The 18,232-nt window shown below is 41.3% G+C and overlaps 1 protein-coding gene and 1 non-coding gene across 2 annotated transcripts in view; both read right to left on the bottom strand.

Annotated features, from left to right (window-relative positions):
* LOC138759309 (protein shisa-6-like) overlaps nt 1-18,232 on the bottom strand; it is a 434,403-nt gene that overhangs the window by 277,028 nt on the left and 139,143 nt on the right. The window lies entirely within an intron of this gene.
* LOC138759637 (U1 spliceosomal RNA) lies at nt 17,704-17,867 on the bottom strand. The gene has a single exon (XR_011354995.1). It is a non-coding gene; the product is annotated as a U1 spliceosomal RNA (small nuclear RNA).

The raw sequence follows: 18,232 nt of genomic DNA on the forward strand, positions 1-18,232 counted from the left end.
TACATGATAGGATATCTTCTGTGAATAAATTTAAAAGAAATGATGATTACTTTAACTACTGCCAATGTATTTCAATGTACATTTGTGATATCTTTTGTATTCAGGGACCTTTTGGCCTCTCTTTGGTTTCTAGGGATGTCGGTGTGTAAGCTGTACAATTTAACATTATTTCAATGTTCAATAATAACTTAAGAATGTAATGTCTGTGAAATTGGGTGGTTTCAAGCCAGTGGCAGCCTTACTTGGGTCTTTTAAGTTCGAGGCTGAGACATATTAGCCAGCAATCTACCCATTGCAAAAGGAGTCAGCATACTTTCTGAAGGGAAATTGGGGTGGTCAATTAAAAAATTAATGACAGAGTTGCTGTCACGGCAGTGCTGCCGCTGGTGCAGACCCAGGAGAGCGGTTCTGGAATTCTCTGCAACTGTAGCATGGTCCACTGTCACTATCTTTCAAAGATCAAATTCATATAGTTGAGATCACATAAACAGCAGACATATTAGGAAAGATCACAATCTCCGGATAGGTCGATAGAGAATCAAAAACCAGCAAGTGATTATTTCCATCCATGTCCCAACTTTCTCCTGGTAAGTATGGGCTCCTTTGTCAGCTTTGTATGATGTTTCAAACAGGTCTTGCAGCTTGAAACCATTCTTGTCAATGCCAGCATTTATAAACAGCATATCTGGCCTTCCTCTTCCATTTTCCATTCCAAGGTCCCCCTTATGCACCCTTTTCAGCATCTCTTGTTGCAGCGAATGAAGAACGATAATGCAGCTCTGTCTAAATAGAAGCCCATTGACAACACTCAGCTCAGCTCTGATGTTGTACTATGGCTGACATTCACCTCTAGGCCATCCTTCATTCAGATTCTTGATGACCTTCTGTAGAACTGTGTCCTTTTCTGTTCCAGCTGCGAGCTGCTTGGATTTCATGTCAGATATGGGAAGAGATTCAGTGATAGGTTCACATCTGTCTTTTTTCAACTCTCATTGTGTGCTTCACTCTGCGCCATTTCCCTGAATAATGCATCAGCTAACATAATAGGTCTCCCTGGTGTGTACACCCTCTTGACCAAGGTTAAGTGTTCACATGCTTCATCACCAAGCAGTGATTCATGTCCATCTGGGACTACTGTGAACCTGAGGTGATGTTCTTTATCTTTAACTTTAACCTTGAATTTACATGTACCTTTCATGTCAATGTTCTGTTCATTGTGGGATTTGACTTGTACAGGATTTTCATGGATATACAGTTTTATCTTCATTGCCTTGATGTCGCACTCACAGATCAAATTGACCTTTGCCCCTGTCTCCAGCTTAAACGAATATTTGTTCCATTTGTGCATAATGACACAGTCCACTTGTCCTATTCGACTCTGTTCACACTTGGATGTTCAGTGTCTGTTGGTTTATAGTCTTTCTGCACTACCATGCCAACAAAAAGTGTATCACTGAGGACAGTTTATTCTATAGTGTTTACAGCATGCATGCTTTCACTTATGTTTTGTTTCCCTTTGGAAAAAAATAACATTGCTTTGCATAATGATTCTGCCCTTCCACTTATTACAGACTTTTCCATAGGTGGGGTATTGTTTTGGTGCATGTTGAGTAGGACATTGTTTGCACTTGAATGTCTCTTCATCTTTTTGTTGTTTCCTATATCTCTTTTTTTTTAATGTGCTATGCCTTTGTTTTCACTGGCTTTTGCACTCTCACCAAACATTTTTGTGTGCCGTAGAGCTAATTCATAGATGTGGTATATCTTCACAGCTCATAATCTTATCAATAATCCTGAAAACACGATGATCACGGATCATTGAATCTTGCAGAAATCCAAAATTGCATTTTCTTGCTTTTAATTTCAAATCCATTAAAAAGTATCAAACGTCTCTCCCTGCAGCTGCCTGCAGGAGTGAAACATGCACCTCTTGAAGATTTCATTTTTCTTTGGTGAAAAGTGTTCATCAAGCTTGTCCTGGTCTTCTGCCTCGGCAAAAACAAATGTGCTTGAGGTCCCACCACAGTAAGTAGCAATGCAATCTTCTGGCATCATGATTGCTATCAAGTCCAATGGCTTGCATGTACAGCATAAATCTCTGTTTGAACAGCCTCCACTTGTGGTCGACATTTCCAGTCCAATTTAGAGCATCAGGAGTCTTCGCATTTTCCATTTCTCTGCTGCTATCAACTGATTCTCACTCTGCACACTCCTAGTACAGTATGATATTTATTGTAATAAACTTGTTATTTTTTAAAAACAACTATACTTTATTAGCTATTGAACTCATGACCATGTGGAGACATCCATCTTGAATCCAACCGAGCTGCAACAAACTAGTCTCTGAGTGGTCAGGAGTATCATTTGCACTCTATCACCACAGTTAGTATGTTTTATAAACCTAAATAACTGAAATCATTCAGCAGATCAGGAATGTTCGGTGTTGCTTCTATGACTGAAGTGAAGTATTTAATTGCATTTCTTAAGAACATCCATTGGTTGACATACAAGTGGCATTGAGGTGAGCTTTGTCATTTCTTGCTTTACCTAAATGACCTCTCTTCCTCTGTGCTCATTGTGGTGAGCAGTTTTGGCTACTGCAGGGGGCAACCTCTGTACCTGCAGGAGTGTAAGGGGACAGGACAACACCTGGCCGGCTGCCAATCAGTCAGCCTGAAGGGATCAAGCCCCTCCCGTTGGGTGTCAATCACCCTCCGGGATACAAGTCTGTGTCGGCCTCCCGAGGCCTCACACTGAGTTGCTGCAGCCACAACCAGCCTGGCTCTGTGGAGGTTTTTGTGGATTAAAGCCTATTGTTCAGTCTTTACCTTGTATGTGTCTGATTCTGTCTAACAGCACACCACACCCATATAACCATATACAGCACAGAACAGGCCAGTTTGGCCCTACTAGTCCATGCCGGAACAAATCCCCACCCTCCTAGTCCCACTGACCAGCACCTGGTCCATATCCCTCCAATCCTCTCCCCTCCATGTAATTATCCAGTCTTTCCTTAAATGTAAATAACGTTCCCTTTGTTGCTCATGTTGACTTTTGTCCCAAGACACAATACAGAGTCTATTCCACTTCAAAAATCACTAGGGGATTATAAATGGCTTCAATGTCTTGTGTTATGAAAGGGAACTTCGGTAGTATCCATATTCTTGATTGTCATTTTCCTGGTATGGTTCATATTTTCATATTAGACAAAATGATGCCATTAGACACATCAAGTTTAAAATAATTCCCATATGTATTTGATGCTTATCAGGCCAATGTCTGAATTTTGCCAGGTTTTGCTACATGGTCGGCATCATTTTCTGAAGGGTTGAAAATGGAATTTAACACTGCACAATCATCAATAAGCGTCCTTATTTCAGGTCTTAGGCTGGAAAAAAATAATTGATGAAGCAATTTAATATAATTTGACTGAGGCACTCTCCTAATGAACTCCTACAGTGATGTCCCCCACTGATATGATGGGGATACAACAACCACAGACACCTGTGAGGTATAACTCTGATCATTTAGCAGCTTCAGTTTTTCTAAGGCTGCTTATAGACACAATGTCGCCTTGAATTCTTTTTTTTAATTTAGAGATTCAGCATGGAACAGGATCTTCTGGCCCACGAGCCAGTGCCGCCAAGGACATCCATGTGACCAATTGACTGACAAACCCCGTACATCTTTGGAGAGTGGGAAGTAACCAGAAATTCTAGTCAGTCTCATTCATCTCTGGAATTCAGTTCTTTGGTCCATCCTCCGACCAAGACTTTGGTGAAATCTGGCGTCAAATCGACCTCAGTGCAAGATTATAGGAGGTCTATTTGATGTCACTACCATTATCACTTTCCATCACGATACACATGACTGAGAGTAGACTAATTGAGCAGTATTAGCAGGATGGCATTTGTCCTGAATAACTTACAGCATGGTCAGGAAAATAACTGCAGGGTTACTTCACCAGAATAGCTTGGCTAATGGTTCTGGAGTACTTTTAAAAAATTTTGTACTACAGTTGTCCTGCCAACTTTATTGTAACCCATGGAGATTGTGAAGAATTTAATTAGCTACAGATTGTACTGTCGCACAATGTGATGGAGGTGAAATTGGTGTGAATACAGGATTTTACCTTCACAAAGAATAATGCATCCATACATTATTGTACTTGTAGGAATGACGACTGCACAGTTCTTGAGTTTTCACACTGACAACAACCTCCGTCTTATATGCTACACCATTGTTGTGCCGAGATAGATTCTAAACAGAAATAAACTGCACTGAAACTCAATGGATCTTTCTAAATAAACCAGTTAAAATGAGACTTGAAACCACAGGAGCTAATCCTCAATGGCATTAATGTCTTATCCTCAATTAAAGATGACGCTTTTACGTCACTCCTCACCACCACCCCAACTTTTAAAATTGCTGTAATGTAACCTTTTTCATTTGGTTTCTTGATTCAAACATGAAGATAAATATAATAATTCTTGAAGAACTATTAACAGCTTTATCCCCTGAAATGCCATACAGCATAAGATTTATTGTGTGATTTGGCTGGACGTTACAATATTTCATAGTTACCTCGAGCTATAGCTTAAAAAAATGATTTATTAATTATATTGACAACAAAGGAATGATGAATTTTAGGATTAATTACCAGTCAGCAATAACATCACATAATTTTCGTTGGACTGCACGAGAAAAAAATGTGGAACATTTCTCTACGCCAACAAATCCGATGGAAAGGAACTTGAACGATAAGGTATCTTTTAAAACTTCACAGTTAATCAATAACTTTTGAAATGTCATTATTACTGTACTTTAGGTCAACTTAGCAATCAATCTCCACACAGTGAGGTGTGATAAACAACAATTACTGAAATGTCCAGTGAACCTATGATTATTATTGAAGAATTAAGGTGACCAATGTCTTTGTCTCTTGCTTTTTATTATTCATCATCTTCTGGCATGTTGGTATTCTTGGCAAGGCCAGCATGCATTGCTTATATATTCAGTGAAGTATGAAGTTCTTTGCATTGTATTCAGTAATTCCATAAGAAGAGATGGTGGGAGCTTGCTTTAACATTTCATTGACCAGATAGAATCCTAAATTTGCATCATTTTATGTGCTACAAGTCCTGGGTCGAGCTCGAATGCACAACCTCTTAAATTTAACTGCAATGATCAGTACAACCACTGATAATTAAGAAAACTGTACCCAAAAAGGTAGATTTTAAGGACTGCCTTTAAAAAAAAACCCCAGAGAGCCAAAATAATCTTTGAGATAATTTGGCCAACGAAGGGTAGACTGATGAAAACCTGGTATGTTCAATAGGATGGCCGTGGAGATATTGCATGATTAGATATATTGTACAATTAGATGAGATTACAGTGAGGAGAGGGGCCATGGAAAGAATTGGGAATGAGGATTTTGAAATTGAAATGCTGCTTAACCAGGAATCCATGCAATGGACAAAATGGAGTATGGAGTATGTTCTCAGATTGGTGAAGTGATATGAGAGACTATGGATTGGTTTGGTCAAGTTGAGAAACAACATGGGCAGCAGGGGGGAAAAATGATACAAAAGAAGGACAAAAAGGGAATGGGATGAGAATGGACTACAGCAGGTCTCATTGGCTCATTATGATTTTGATGTACTAAATTGAGATAGGTCAAGCAAACCGATTAAAATTAGTCCTTAAACTGAGACACAGTAATTGCATAGTGTCGAATTGCTGCCATTAGCTTTGATTCTGTCAACGTAATCTAGCTGCAGAACTGAAACAAATAAGTCTCTTGCAGAAACTACTCAATGGTTTGGAGGTAAACTATATGACACAGAAGTTAATCTGTAAAATAGCTTGGTCAATTTTATGCCACAGCAATGACTCATCAGCCTGTCTTGTATTTACCATCTCACCTATCATAATTTGGTCATGACTATGTCCCTGTCACACTTTGACATTTAATTTGTTCAAGCAAATTTGTGCAATATTTCACCACCCTTTTTTTGATTAATGATTTAAGGAAACTTCTATTCTAAGGCTTAGCTTCAACAATGAAGAGAAAATAAAAAGGTGATAAACACACGATTAAAAAAGTCAAACCCAGTAGCAGGAATCCAAATGCAATACAAACACACTACCCGCTCTCAGGTGCATTCTTTGCCAAGAATGGGCCTGCAGAAGCGGATGCAGAGCTTTGGAATCATCGTTCAGGTGGCAGCCCTGAAAGCGCTGCACTGTCCACATGAAAGGGACAGCTGCACAGGAGGCGCCTCAGAGCGGACTCCGGCTCGTGTCAACTGTAGGTGTACTCTCGCCCACTGACGGGATGTCATTTGAAGCACGACAAAGGAGAAGCAGAAGGAAAACAGGATTATGGCAGACCCGGAGCAGGCAAGAGAAACACTGATAATGGTTTCAGCCTTTCTCAGTGTTCAGAACGAGATATGTCAAATCCTTGGTAATACCCTGCCTACACACTGTGTTTCCAAATTCACTCCAAGCGTCTCGGGCTGACAACGTCACTGTGACATCATCAGCCTGCCCCTTAGCAGCCACTTTCAGGCAGCTGCATTCAGGTGCCTAGGGGGACTTCAGTGCTCCCTCTCGGAGGAGGGTTAGAAAATGCGCCTCAGAGGGGCCTCCTGCTCTTTCAGGTGGGTACCCTGAGAGCCGCAAAGGAGTAGAGTATGTGGCTTTACATCAGGGTATTCTGGCCACCTGAAAGAGCTTACTGAAAGAATTGTGTGATTTTAATCGATATCACAATCCAAAGCATTTATTCATTATTTATTTTCATTTGCAATTTTTTTCCCAGAGTCATCCTTTTGCTCTCACACCAACTTTTCCCTGAGATTTTATTTTACCCCTTTTACTCACTATCTGGTCCTTGAACCATCAGGTAATAGAAACATAGAAAAACATAGAAGATAGGAGCAGGAGTAGGTCATTCGAGTCTTCGAGCCTGCTCCGCCATTCAACGAGATCATGGCTGATCTTAAAGTTCAGTACCCCGTCCCCGCCTTCTCTCCGTAACCTTTAATACCCTTATACTGAAGAAATAGATCTAATTCCCTCTTAAATAGATTTAATGAACCTGCCTCTACTGCCCTCTGTGGCAATGAATTCCACAGATTCACCACCCTCTGGGTATAGAAATTCCTCCTCATCTCGGTCCTAAATGGTTTGCCTATTATCCTCAAACCATGGCCCCGGGTTCTGGATTTTCCCATCCTTGGAAACATCCCATCTGCATCCATTCTGTCCAATCCTGCCAGAATTTTATATGTCTCTATGAGATCCCCTCTCAATCTTCTAAACTCCAGCGAGTACAATCCCAATTTGCGCAATCTTTCCTCCTAAGTCATTCCTGCCATTCCAGGTATCAGCCTGGTGAATCGCCTCTGCACTCCCTCCATTGCAAGAACATCTTTCCTTAGATAAGGTGACCAAAACTGCACACAATACCCCAGGTGGGGTCTCACCAAGGCCCTGTACAGCTGCAGTAAGGTATCCTTGTTCCTACACTCAAACCCTCTTGATATGAAGGCCAACATACCATTTGCCTTTTTAACCGCCTGCTGTACCTGCATGCTCGCCTTCAGAGACTGATGTACAAGTAACCCTAGGTCTCTCTGCACTTCCCCATCTCTTAATCTATTGCCATTCAAATAGTAATCTGCCCTTCGGTTTGTATTACAGACTATCTCCATTTACCTTTTAAAACCTATCATGGTGATTTACTTTATAGAACACTGGTGAGACCTCACTTGGAGTGCAGTGTACAGTTTTGGGTGCTTTATTTGAGAAAAGACGTGCTGGCATTGGAGAGGGTTCAGATAAGATTTACTAGATGATAGCATGAATGAAAGGTTTGTTGGCTCTTGGATTGCACTAATTGGAGTACAGAGGATGAGGGGGGTCCTCATAGAGACATTTTGAATCCTGAAAGGCCTGGATAGAGTAGATGTGGCAAGGCTGTTTCACATGGTATGGGAGTCACGGACAAGAAGGTACAACTTCAGGATAAAAGGGCGTCAATTTAAAACAAAAATGCAGAAAAATGTATTTAGCCAAAGTGTCGTGAGTCTGTGGAATTTGTTGCCACAGGCAGCTATGGAAACAACGTCATTAGGTGTATTTAAGGCAGAGATTGACAGGTATTAGATTAGTCAGAGCATCAAAGATTATTGGGGAGAAGACCGGGGAGTGCGGCTGAGTGGGAAGATGGATCAGTGCATGATAGAATGGCCGAGCAGACTCAATGAGCTAATGGGCCTACTTCTGCTCCTATATCTTGTGATGATCAAGAACATATTGACCAAATTTCCTTTTATGCTTTGCCTGGATTCTCTGTGACACAAGGATGAGAAAATCATTAAAATAGAGGAAAGAAGTCTCAATTAAGGTAAAGGTTGTTTTGGAATAATCAAGTCGGAGGTATCTACATTATTTTTAATATTTTAAGTGCATAATTGTGTGTGTGCTTCTGTCATAAAGATGTTGCAATGCACAATAGGTAGTAATATAGATATACTGCATGGTATCTGGCCCTATTGGACCATGGCCCCATGCCATCCAATTACACCCAATTGACCTACACCCCTAGTATATTTTGAATGGTGGGAGGAAACCAGAGCACCCATAGAAAACCCACACAGATTCAGGGAGAACATACAGACTTCTTACAGACAGCTGTAACTGTGTTGCAGGTGAGAAGCACAAAAACTGTAGATGCTGGAATCTTGACCAAGCTCCTCATCCAAGGCGAGGTTTGTATGCGTGCTTTACCTGCTTTTGTTCCAATTTTCACCTCAAACCTTCTTCCCCCATCCCCTGTGATCATCATCCCCTACTTGCCTCTCCACCTCTCCCACCTTCATGTGTCCAACATCCTATAATCTCTTGCCCCTTTTTATGCTTGCTATCTCCCCTTCACCCTTTACCTTTCAAAAGGGGTCTGGACCCAAAACACTGACTGACCATTTGTCACTAGGTATGCTGCCCACAGAGCCCCTCCAGCTTCTCACATTTTTCCTCAGGTAGTTATTGCTGGTATCATAAAGAAGGAATATATATTCTGAAGGCCTTACTCACTAGCTCATGGACCACCTCCCAACACACAACTAGTAACCAATAGGTGTCCAGTTCTGAAGTTCTATAGTTATTGTAATGCAAAATGTTTGAGCAGAATTTGCCCACAAGCTTGGATTAGAACTGGATACCAAATTTTGGCAACATTACTGTCAAAGTGAAGAAACTAGAAAAAATGGCTGTGCTTAGATCTATTTTAACTGAGATTCAGTATTGCCCACAATTTTACCAGCTATAACAATTCTACTTGTACCACTGCACCAACTAACTGAAAGAGAATGGAAGTTACCCAGACATGGGGAGTTTTTCTCCACCTGTTCAAAATGTTGCGGCCTTCTCTCCATTATTGGCTAGAAGAGCTATCCTATTCAAATGGAAAGATGCAAGACCTCCAGTGCTTTTCTCATATTATGTCATGTTTAAGTTTAGAAAAAAATTAGACATCATGTATTTGATTCATCAGTGAAATTTGAAGATACATGGCAACCTGTTGTGTCTTATTTTCATATGATGTAAATGTTTCTAATGGGATTAAATGTATTTACTCTTCCAGATGAAATATAGCATTACCTTTGGCTTTTTTTGGATTTGCAGTAGGAACCAAAAACTACAAAATATATGTAACCCTCAAGATAAGCTGCTCAGCTGTTTTATGTTAGTTGTTTCCTTTATTATTAGAGTAAATTAGGTGCGGTTTTTATACAATACTTTTGATTTTTTTTCATTTTCTCCTATTGCAGTGGAGAGGGGAATTGAGTTTATACTCTGTGTGTGTGTGTGTGTGTGTGTGTGTGTGTGTGTGTGTGTGTGTGTGTGTGTGTGTGTGTGTGTGTGTGTGTGTGTGTGTGTGTGTGTGTGTGTGTGTGTAGCAGCTGCTAACGGCAGCGCTACTGAAATGAATTACGTCCACACAACATGAGGGTGAACCAGTAACCGACTTTATTTGAATCTCTCACGCTGCTTTTTGGGGACGACCTACTTCCTGTCTGGGGCACACTGGTCCAGTATGGGAGTGACGTCAGCACGTTGTGGAGTCACTGCCTGCCCAGCGACACACAGCCAGGAAGTGGCCACATCTCTCAGGCAACGTGTGTCGCCAAACAAAGGTTTCTCCTGAGAAAGGAAGGGGAGCCCGTGTCATCTTGTACCAACCGACTGGGACGGCGATTCGGCTGGTCTAGCCACGCGGTCACTTGGCCCACTGCATATATATATGCACACTCTCACACACACGTGATATTGTATTTTCAGTTTCATTCCCTTTTCTTCATTGTATTCTATTTCTTATAAAAACCAATAAAAAAGATTATAAAAGAAAAAAGAATGGAAGTCTGTTTTTTGTTCTCACACAGTATCTAAACACAAGCTTCCTGTTTGGAGCCACTGGATATTAATGAAAAGTACAAGTCTGGCTGTTTTGAAACTGCAGATCAGAAGTGTGTGGTATTGATCTCGTTACAAATATTTAATATTAAATTGCATTACAAATAAATGACCTGACAGTGGGAGAAGTAGAATATGAACCCTGGTTCAGCCAGTGTTCAAAGGGTCCCGTGGATATGATATAGCTTCCCCCCCTCCCCCCACCCAGAATTGCATTATCAGGAAAATTAATAGGGCACAGTAAATAGTGCTTGGATAAAATATCACTTTCATCATTTCTGACAGTCCTTGAACAGTATTTCAGCAAATGCAAAGTCTTTTGGGACATACTGAGATCTGAAAGATGCCCCAGGATTGAAAATTTTGTCTTTATTATGCAATTGAACTGATGTGTAAAATTGATCGTGAAGTGCAACTGGCACATGCTATCGTGCATAGCATGTAATTCAGCTTTGAACTGTGGTCTCTGGACATGCAAAGTCAGTGTGTGACATGTGTTTAATGTTGCAGCAGCATTAATAGAGGACAGAAAAATGGAACAGATCAGCAAGGCCTCAATTCTGAAAGCAAAACCTCTGGGAAGGAAGATTGTTTAGACTCTCCTTTAAGGGGCAGCCCTTACGTCTGTTGGGGGGAGCTCTGCAGATGATAATGAGAAGTTCTTTCCGAATGGGTAAGTGAACCAGGTCTTAAAGGAACTGCTCTGATTCCTGCCTTTTAATGCCTAAACACCAGTGAGCATTGAAGGAACTGTGGACTGGTTCCTTTCCCACCCTGGTGACCTCCTCACATCTAAGAGCCTGAAACCAGCCAATTACTAACAACTATTTCATTAGTGGAGAACATTAGAATGGCAGATATCATGCAGCCATGTTTGTATTTAACACACAAACCTCAAAATTGTGCGTCGTTGCTGCGTGTAATCATCGTAAAGGTCAGAGAATAATGCTCCTTGGATGCATTCAACTTGTATCTTGTGTACTCATGAAAGTCGCTCATCTGGAGCCCCAACTGAAATTGACCTGGGTAACCTGATACCTGATCATAGCCATTTCATCACGCAACACTCAGTGCACCATTTCTGGGCTGGTATCCTCCACTTGGTTCATTTGGAAATGTACATTTTGTTCTCATCATTTTCTGCCAAGGAATGCCTGATCATTTTCAAAAGCGGTGCTCATGAACTCAATTTTTACATTTAAGAAAAATGTGGACATGTATATTGATGGGAGGAGTATGGAGGGCTATGCTCCAAGTGCAGGTCATTGGGACTAGGGAGAATAATAATTCAGCACAGACTAGATAGGCCAGTGTTCCATTATTCATTCCTTTCACCCAACTCCATACCATCACCCCCCAACCACCCCCCCCCCACCCCAACCAGTGCACTCTGGCTCCTGTGTGTCCCACCTCCAAACTGCACTCCAGTTACTCTGATAGCCATTAAACAGGATCTGATATCTGCCACAAAGAATAGCACATCTACCAGGGTCACAGAACCAGTATCGACAACTGCCATACCTGAATTTGAAATAATTCCTAATTTTTTCCCCACTGTCATTTGGTCTCTATTCTGAAGCTCCCAACTTTGTGGGAATCAACAGAAGAATTCAAGAACTTGGCTCACCACTAAGGCCTTCCACTCTGTCTGCATCGGTGTCAGGGATTTCCCAGTAGCCAACCACTTCAATTCAGCGCCCCACTCATATGTGGCCATGACTGTCTGTGACCTCATGTAATGTTCCACCAAAACCACCCGTAAATTGGAGGAGCAACACTTAATTTTCCCCTCTGGGCACTCTCCAACTGATTGGCATCGACACCGGCTTTGCTGGTTTCTGCTAGCCTGTTCTCCCTCCCTTCCTTCCTTTTACTGAACCAGTTCCTTTCTCACTGCCTGTGGGAAGAAACTGTTCCTTGGTCTGATACTCCTATTTCTTGTCCCTGATGGGAGCAGCTGAAAGATGCTGTATGCAGGGTGGAAGGGGTCCTCAATGATTTTGGATGCCCTCTTCAGAAAATCTCGTCGATGGGGAGGACAGAGATTCCAGTGATCCTCCCTGCCATTCTTATGGACCTGTGGATTGACTGCCAATATTATTTCTCTGCAGGAACTGTAGCAGACTGTGATGCAGCTGGGCAGTACACTCTCCACAGAGCTCCAATAGAGGGGTGACATAATGATGGCCAATAGCCTTGCCTGCTTCAGTCTTCTAAAAAAGTGCAGTCACTATTGCATCTTTCTAACAAGTAAGATGTTGAGTGTTCATGATAGGTCATCAGTGAAGCGAACTCCAAGGAACTTAGTGCTCTCCACTCTCTACTGCAGAGTTGTTGATGAGTAGTGGAGGGTGGTTGTTCTTGGTCCTCCTGAATTCCATGATCAGTCACCTTGTTTTGTCCCCATTGAGACTCAAGTTGTTACTTTCACACCAATTCACAAGATTTTCCACGACTCATTGTTGTTGCTGAGGAGGCCAGCTACTGTCGTGACATCTGCAAACTTGATGACACTGTTGGAAGTGGATCTGGCAATGCAGTCATAGGTCAAAAACATGAACAGTACCGGGCTGAGCACCCAGTGTTCACTTGAAAGTGTTCGACATTCTGCTACTGACCTGGATAGATTGTGGTCTTTCTGCAAGCAAGTTTAGGATTCAATTACAGACAGGGGTGTTGAGTCCCAGTGAAGACAGCTTCTCCACCAGCATCTGGAGAATGATCGTATTAAACACCAAACTGAAGTCAATGAACTACAGCCTAGCTTTTGAGGCATCGTTCTCCAGGTGGGTCAGGATGGAGTGAAGGGACAAGGCTAAAGAATGGTTGTGGAATGGTTTCTTCTAAGGGTGAATTGAAATGGGTCCAGCACCTCTGGGAGGTGTGCTTTGATGCATTCTATCACCAGATGCGAGAAGCATTTCATAATGGTTGAGGTCAGGGCCACAGGGCGGTAGTCATTGAGGCTTGTTATTGTTGCCCTCATGGCTACTGGGATGATAGTGGCTGTCTTGAACTCTATAGGAACGATGGGTTGCTGCAATGAGGTGTTGAAGATGTCCGTGAATACCTTTGCCAATTGGATAGGGTTCTCCTCACCTCAGCCATGGCTACACAGGGGGCCTGTTCATTAAGGGGACACGGAGCTTTTTTTGGCGCCATCCTGTTTTCACCAAACCCATGCATAGAAGGCGTTCAGTCTGCCCAGAAGGGAGGCCCTTTCCCTCTCCATTTCCGGAGTCTTCCCTCTGCATGCTGTTGTGCCTTCCCTCCCTGCCCCATTTTGCTCCGGCGCCTACCTACAATTTTTCATCCCTTGATGAAGGGCACAAGCGCGAAACATTGATTACATGTCTTTATCTTTGCTTTATAAAGGGCACTGTTTGACCAGCCGAGTCTCTCCAGCACTGCGTTTTTACTTCAGCCACTGTGTCTGCAGACTTTCATGTTTTACTTTGTTCTCAAGGTCAATTAGAAATCAATAATAAATGTTGGTGCTGCTTGCAAAGCCTGCCTCTTGAAAAATGAGAAACAAAATTGATTAGCTGCATATTTACATGCTCCTGGCTGAATAGATTTTTAACTAGGCAAAGCAGGAAAGCCACAATACAGAAAGAAAATGTACTTACAATTCACATCCATGCAAGTGAACACAAACGCGTACAATTTTGAATTTGCTCATATGCTGTGGTGTTTTAAATGCCTCTGGAGCTATGGGGTCGACTTTGCAATGGAAACGGAACTGAACCACAAGAAGAAAATCACGTTGTTCATTATTCAACTGAATGTGCTGTGTGAAGGAGTTATTGCATATAATAGCTTCCACCTCTTGGGCACAACTTAGCTCCAAACTACTCCATCGTGGAAATGCTCATTCCTTTCTGGAGCTACCACACCCTGGCTGCTCTCATGATATCTTAGCACTCTAAGGCTGCATTATTACATTAGAAAATTTCAGTTAATTAGATGGTGCTTGACGTTCATACAATAAAACCACAGCGTTTTAAATTTAAAGGCCTCTCGTTAAAAAAAAAAGTGAATTGGTCTCAGATCACTGGTTAATACCAACAGTCAGGCTTTGTCAATTTTATTCTGGCTAATTGCACAGTAATTAACAATAATCACCACTTTTCGTCACTTTCCTTCATCTGGGAATAAGTCAAATAGTCGTAACTTCGGAGAAGTAAACAACGCAGCAAAGCAGTCATAGATTCGTTGAGGAGATTAACAGAGAAGCCGATTAATTTGTTTTGCATATACACCTAGTCCTTGTGCTGGTTAGCATGAGGATCTCCATTTCGAGGTCATACAGACTTGGCTTGCATAATGCTTATCACTAGAGAATATCCTGGTCAATCAAACCTACAATGAACACTCTTCATCTTTGACATCCATGAAGTGAATCAATGCAATAGATTTGATGACAGAAACTTTGGTAATCTTACAAATTGCTATCTCCAGATTCCAGCTAACTAGTCCTTTCAGAGCTGGTTTGCAGAGCGTTTCTAGAAATGCAATATTAGGTTCACTCCATGTGTCACAGTGTCAGAATTCCATTTAATGCAATCCCCAGGGCTCACAGTTCATTGTCAGTGTGACTGGCCTCCTCCCCAATCCAACCTTAATTAGCAATTAACAAAAGCAATTCTCCATTTGATGATGGTGAAGTTTTGGGGTTGGAACTTGAGAAAAAAGTCAAGGATAGATTTCAAATTTAATGTCAGAGTACATACATGACATCACATACAACCCTGAGATTCCTTTTTACAAGCGGGTGCAGCAGAATTACCATTAATTGGTAGTTTAAAAAAGATTGTACACACCATAAATGTAAACAAAAGAACTGTAAACAGATAATGAATGTAAACAAACTAACTGTGCAATAACTAAAAAATAAAAGAAAAATCAATAAAGTGTGATAAGTTTTAATGAGTTTGTCATTGAGGAGTCTGACGGTGGAGGGGTAGGTAGCAGCTGTTCCTGAACCTGGTGGTGTGAGTCTTGTGGCACCTAGACCTCTTTCCTAATGGCAGCAGCGAGAAGAGAGCGCGTGCTGGGGTGGTGTAGATCATTGGTGTGTTGGGTCCAGGAAAGATAGTGACTCCCAAGAATTTAAATTTGCTCACCTTCTCCACCTCTGGACCCCCAATGATCACTGGATTTTATGCCTCTGGCTTTCCTTTCGTAAGTCAACAATCAGCTCCTTAGTTTCGGTGACATTGAGTGTGAGGTTGTTGTTGGTGCACTATCCAGCCAGGTTTTCATTCTCCATCCTGATGGCTGACTCATCCCCTTCCTTTATACAATATCATTGTCCTCTATTGAGGGAGCGTTGCAATGACTGAAGTGCCTCACTTGGAAAAAAATTATTTTACATTTTGGGTGAGGTGCTGGAAAGTTAGCATTTATCACTCATCTAACATTCACATAACGATTCGCACAACACTGTTACAGCGTCAGCGATCGGGTCCAGGGTTCAAATCCCCCGCTGTACATTCTTCCTGTGTCTGCATGGGGTTTCCCCCAGGGGTTCCAGTTTCTTCCCACCATTCAAAATGTATCAGAGGTCGTAAGCAATCGGGTGTAATTGGGTGGCACGTTCATGTTACCGTGCTGTGTGTCTAAATTTAAATAAATAAAGAAACTTGACTTTCATTCTGTGTTGTTGGACATTTTTTGTGCTCTGTTATTAGTACCTTAAAATACTTTGCAGCCTTTGAAGTATTTTGCAACATCCTGTGATCATGAAAACACATGAATTAAATAATCTTACAAATGAATATCTATTTAAATATTATTATAATTGAGGTTAAATGAAGATTTGTTGCTTTTCAAAGTCCACTCTGTGAAGCTTTACACGAAAAACCATAATTTATTTCAGGTTTCTAGCACCTGTGTTCCTGATTGTCAAACAATTTTCATTACCGTATATTTCATCGTATAAGTCGAGTCTTGAAACCCTCAAAAAGCACTAAAAAATAAATAAGGGGTCAACTTATATACCACATGTAAAAATGAGACCTTAAATTCAACTCAAAAAAAAATTCACTCGATGCAGATCTGGCATGGAAGAAGACCCTTGAAACACCAAAGAAGAACCCAACCTACAACAAGTTTTCTTGCAACCGCAGTTGCTGGATTACTTGGCCACGTTATTACTTTTAAAACGCACTTCATACTTTTATTGTTTTGGTGGAAGCTCTATGATAACAACCACCTTCTGGCAATACCTAACAGCTCAGTAACGCAATTTCTTTGGGGGGGGGGGTTCGACATATGCCCAATATATGATAAAGCCAAGAAGATAAGGCTGAAAATGGAGATCTGAATGATCTGAAGGTTGACTTATATGCCAAAATATACAGTATATCATTTTTTAATGTTCATTTTCAGATGTGAATGTTGCTCACAAAGCCAGCATTGATTATTTATTCCAAATTTCCCTTGAAAAGTTAGCAATGAGCTGCCTTCTAGATCTGTTGCACTCTTTCTCTTGAAGGCACTTCCACGAACTACCAACGTATAGACCCAACCATGTTGAGAAAGAATCTTGACATATTTCCAAGTGTGCAATTAGGGAGTAGAAATTTCAGGTGATGATGGTCCTACCATGTGCTCACTGCTCTTGTCTTCTTTCTGGTAGAAGTCACAAGATTTTGGTGGTGCTACTGAAGTAGTCTGGGCAAGTAAAAGCAGAGCATTTTTTTTTGCATATGGTTCACAAGGCAACCATTGTGGAAGGAATTATTTGACTGCATTACCATAATATTGGCTATTATTGCTGATGAGATTCTGAAGTGTTCTTAAAAGTGTATTCATCCAGGGAAGAAAAGAGTATGACACCACACTCCTGATGTACCTTGTAGATGGTAGAAAGCCTCTGGGTGCCCATCACAGGATACCCAGAATGTTTTATAATAGCCACAGGATTTGTATGCCAGTTAAGATTCAGGTTAATTAGGGGTTCACAAAATATATTTTTTTAAGAAAGGGACTAGACAATAGTATTACTAATGAATTTCAAGGCTGGGCAGTTAGAATATTTTTGGTACAAATGGCTCTAGCACTTTAGAAGTTCAAATGACATTTGCAACTTATTAAACAATGCCAAGCAGACAAATACTGCCTCCTTTGCTGCAGACATTAAATCAAATTGATTAGTGATCATCCCAACCTTTTTTTTAATATTCTTTTTTTTTTGTTTTTATTTTTTTTAATAAAAAAATTTCGCGAACGCAGTCCCCCACTACCACAAATTTTGCAGTCGAGTATCCCGCATTTGGGGACATCGCAGGCGTCAGCACACCCGAAGTGCAATGGGATAGCCTCGTCCTGGGAGATCGGCCATCATGACCACCGATTCTCCCTTGCCAGGTAAGTATATCATCCCAACCTTTAATGCTGTGATGCTGGTGATGAGGTGTGATGATTCAGATGGCACAGTGACCTGAACTTTTATTTACAATTCTATTCTTTCTGTAAGTTTGTTCAAATATTTTAAATTCATGAAATACCAGCTGAATATTTTTCTTTCTCTCCATTGTCAAATAGGGTAGAAATCTTTCCAGGATTCTCCTGAGATCACCAGTAATTGGCGGGTGTCCAAGACACCGACTTCGACAACTGATGGAAAAAAGAAAGCTTTAAAAACATGAATTGTAGTGGAATGCTATCCAGCATGACTCCCATTATTTAGCCCAGCAAGTCTATGCCAGGGCATGTGCTCCCCAGAGGTCCCTTCCCATCA

The sequence above is a fragment of the Narcine bancroftii genome, chromosome 3 (assembly GCF_036971445.1).
Source record: "Narcine bancroftii isolate sNarBan1 chromosome 3, sNarBan1.hap1, whole genome shotgun sequence".
Lineage (NCBI taxonomy): Eukaryota > Metazoa > Chordata > Chondrichthyes > Torpediniformes > Narcinidae > Narcine > Narcine bancroftii.